We start from the raw sequence: 4,440 nt of genomic DNA on the forward strand, positions 1-4,440 counted from the left end.
GTTTACAATGGCTTTTATTTGCTCTATAACTGTCTTAGCTCTTGTCCTACTCTGTAATTGCCCTTTTAAGCTTTGAGACAAGCAGAGCTCTTTACAGGCAGAGCTACTGCCAGGCATGTTGGGAACTGTAGGTCTTCCAGTTCTTTTCTATACAGACCTCAGCAGCTGGCGCACTACAGTTCCCAGAGCACAGCACAGAGTGTACTGTCCCGGCAAAGACACATGGGTTTTATATTAAGCACAGGCAAAGCAAAAAAAAAAAAAAAAAAAAATTACATTATGATCCGCTTTTAACAGCTTTTGTACTGAAAATGAGTAACTGGAAATGCTTCCAATACTTGCCAAACAGAGTGGATTCTGCAGGGACCTGAGCAATGAAGCAAGCTAATTGCTTTTGTTCCATTTACCTACGGGAAGAAAATGTTCTATAAGAAAAGATTAGAATATGTTGAAGGCTTGAGCTTGACTAGTAAATAGATTTGTCAGGCTAAAACTGAAGAGTGCTTTTGTATTAGGAATGAAAAAACCCATGAATTAATATAATTATTCCTATAATTGCTACTGAAATAAAAACCCACTTGGATTCTGACAGGTAGGATCTAATATGACCCTGCTTCCTGACATTACCTATACCTCCAGCAACTACAAATACAGTCAATGCCTTCATGATTAAGAATAATGGGAAAAGCCCCAAACTGCCTCATCAGATGCATCTGGTTAAGACAAACTTAGCACAGCTCTGCCTGACTCCATCTTTTTAAGCTTCCCATGAATAAGCTTCTGTCTTCAGAACCCACAATCCAAAACTTGGTACTGATGATGTACAGAGCTAGGCCACTTGAGTGGGACTCCTGTTTCTCAACTGGTGAATTCAGCTGTTGCATATAGCCCTCCCCTTGGGAGAACCAGCAGTCCCCTTTCGCTGCTTCTGTCTTGAGTTGCAACTTCTTCATTAACTTGATTCCTACACATGTGTTTTGCTGTACACCTTCCCAAGGGAACTGAGGTCCATTTGCAGTCATGTTGCCTAACAAATATAGAAGAATGCCAAAAATCACTCAGGATTGAACCATCTCTTTGCACAATTATTTGCTAAGAATCATTTTTTCTTGTTTATTAGCTCAACAGCAAAAAAACTGCCTGCTCAAACATGCAGCTTTGGATGATACACAATGCCTGGGGGGTTTCTTTTCTTGCTCTCAGTCAGTTCTCATTCTTTCTTTGTGTTTCAGATGGACATGAAATAAATGTATAAAAGATGAAACAATGACTTCCTAGCAGTTTGTCCTAGTTCTCATCTAAACCATACAACTGTCCATGTTGCATACACTTACCAATTTTACAGCTCCTTTTTCAAGGACCCTGGAAAATGCGACCCTCAAATTGCACTGATGCATTCTGATGTTGTAATGTAGCATCCCATCCTGTGACAAAGGGATAAACAGAGTATATTTGAAAATGCACCACAGAAAATAAGAAGGGGATCTATTTTAAACTTGTAAATCTGGAAAAATTAGAAAAACCCTGTCTATAGTGGGGATTTTTGCTTATGTTCACCCCCAGTGTCTGTTAGAGGGATAAATAAACCAGCACAACTCTTTAGTGTATGTATGCAAATCAAAGTTGTATAGCTATACCAGCTATATATGACAATGGTTGAAATCAGACCAAATGAAGAAAAAGCATAAATCCTTTATTTTTTAATCACCCCAGTATGCCTATCTATTGTCCATAATATGGTAGTTTGGGCTTTTGATGAACATATCTGATAAAAATTATCTGGAACATTATTTATGACAAAATAGAAAAAAAAAACCAGTCCATTTTCACTGCAAATGTTCAGTTTTTCTGTAGAGCATCCAAATCACAGTGGTAATTTTGTTTGGGTTTTTTGCTTTGGAGTTGTACTGAAATTTCAGTTTCCATATTTTCACTGAAAGCTCAAGAAATGTCAAGGAAATTTTTCAAAGAAAAGTAGAGTTTGTTACAGTTTTTCAGGAAAGAACAAACCATTTCCCAACCAGCTTTAGTTACTATATCTTTAAGGCCCCTTATTTCAAGTTGGGACTCTATATCCTGTAAGACATTGGCTCTGTTAGCAGCCTAGTACAATGGCAGAACCCCATTTAAGCGAATTAAATCTGCCTGGGCATTTGTACTTTCAGGACTGCAGCCTGCATGTTTACTTCCAGGGACACTGTCAAGCAGTTTCATATAGTATTTCACTTTCCTACAAATAAGCCAGCAATTGTATCTCACTCAGACCCTGATCCCATTGACATTTGTCCCATACATATAATCAGCACCTTTTCCATCAAAATGAGCTGGTGAAACTTGTGGTGTATGCTAAAGGTGAGAAGATCTGGATCCCCATGGGTCTGGAAATGTGGTGGTAGGAGAGTGGTGGTAGCATTAATTGCTGCAGTTTTGGGGGTCATGGCAATTAACATTGCCACTACTCCCTTGACACCAAATTTTCAAACCTCTAGGGAATCCTTCAGCCATATGATGTGACTCCTTGTGCTAGATTGGGCTGGTGCCCTGGATCAGCCCATGGCTAGAGCCAGCATGTTGAGTCAGACCTGGCATGCAGGGCTGGGCCCACTATTTGGCCCTGAAGCTGGCATGGGGTCAGACCCAGCATATAGGGTCAGACTCAGTGTATCAAGTCAGACTTATCATATGACCCCAGAAATCATGAGTGGAGTTAAACTCATTGTGTGGGGTTAGACTTAGCATGTTGCCCTGGCACTGGAATGTGGGGTCAGACTCACTGCACCAGGTCATAATAGCACATGGCCATGGAGTTGGCATATGGGGTCAGGTATCTCATGTGGGGAAGACTTGACATACTGGAGCAGACCAAGCATGTGGTCCAGAGTTTACCTGGGCTTGGGATGGGCTTGGGCTTGGGCTTGACATGCTGGGTTGGACCCAGCATGTGGCCCTGGACCCAGGACATGGGGTCAGACCTGGTTTACTGGGTCAGTCCACAGGCTTCATCTGACACACAGGACTGGCAGCAGGCTCAGCTCCTTAGCTGCTACTACTTGGTGTCTGCAAGGATTTTTTTTCATTCTGCCTCTTAAAAACAAGGTGTGTGTGATATCTGGGGGACATGGTACATGTGAGAAAATACGGTATATCTCACAGACTTTACAGCCTGAGGGATAAGCCCTGAATTTTTTAAGGTACAGCTGTAATAGGGTTTTAAAAAAATCCATATTGATTGCAGCACTGTTCTTGAAGTCGGGGGGGGAAATTTTGCTTGCATCCACGCACACGCTGATGTGCACACACAGTATAGTTCTCGAAGTTGAAGAGTTCAGTTTGATACACAGCACATTTGTTTGCACATTGTGCTCCTCAAGATCAACTGAGCTGTGCTATAGTTCTGGCAAGGGAAAAATTGTACAATGTATTAATGAACAGTATAAACAAGTACTGAACATTCAGTGAAATTCCTGAAGTCCACCTGAAAGTTTACACCTCTCACACCTTTCCGCCATGCCATCATGAAATCCAGGACTTGAACTTTAAATTGTGTGTGCCACCACAAAATCCAGCCTCATGAAGTAACACCAGTATCGGTTCCTGTTGACAGAGAGTTATTCACAGTAACTAAAGGAAGGGAACTATCAATAGAAAGTTGTATAAACTCTTTTAAAAAAGTATACTTTTTTTCTAATGTACATTACCTCAGTTGTAATATAATAGGCTCCTTGCGACATTTTCTTGTGTGTTCATAAAGTCAATGGAATCACTGTCATATGTAAAAAGACCCTAGATAATTAAATGTTTAGTAAACAACAACTGTGCTGTTTGCCTTAAATACCCTGCAGTGAAAGACAGCAAATGTAGGTGGAAAAATCATCAAAACAGGAGGAAGCAATGTTATGGAAACATAGCTTCAAAGCTTGTGAGGGTGCAAATGGCAAAATTTCATTTTGTGCCTGTAATAAGTTGGGGTTAACGAATTATTTTCTTTCTTAAGGGGACATGGGAGACAGAAAGACAAACAGCCTTGTTGTGTACTTAGCTGCTTTTGACTGTTTATGGTCTCATTTAAGGAGTTTGAGCCTTATATATGAAGCCTATATTTTCCTTCATTATACTGATGTTTTTGTACATTATAGTAATATCTGGTAAACAGCTTTGTTGAGGAACCTGAAAGACTCAAGATAGAGTCTGTGTCCAGACAATGGTTTGGGTTTCTAATGAAAGAAAGAAAGACCACAAGAGGGGGAACCCCCACCCAACCCCCTGCCCAGCAGAAACATGGCTTTCCCGAGCAAATCAAAAGGTATTTTGAGAGAAAGACAATTGTCTCTCAAAGTACTTAGTGAAAAAGATGTGGGAACAGTTTTTCCAAGTGTCTTTGGTAGTTATTTTTACATTGCTTTGCAGCACAGATGCAGGAACATACAAATTATGTAACAA

At 40.4% G+C, this 4,440-nt stretch overlaps 1 long non-coding RNA gene across 1 annotated transcript; it reads right to left on the reverse strand.

Annotated features, from left to right (window-relative positions):
* Nucleotides 1-311: 311 nt before the first annotated feature.
* Nucleotides 312-3,589, reverse strand: LOC109323396. Its single transcript, XR_002104657.1, has 3 exons — nucleotides 3,476-3,589; nucleotides 1,335-1,424; nucleotides 312-407 (listed from the first exon to the last, which is right to left on the reverse strand). It is a non-coding gene; the product is annotated as an uncharacterized LOC109323396 (long non-coding RNA).
* Between the last annotated feature and the right edge of the window lie 851 nt (nucleotides 3,590-4,440).

The sequence above is a fragment of the Crocodylus porosus genome, unplaced genomic scaffold (genome assembly GCF_001723895.1).
Source record: "Crocodylus porosus isolate Cpor-Errol unplaced genomic scaffold, CroPor_comp1, whole genome shotgun sequence".
Taxonomy (NCBI): Eukaryota; Metazoa; Chordata; order Crocodylia; family Crocodylidae; genus Crocodylus; species Crocodylus porosus.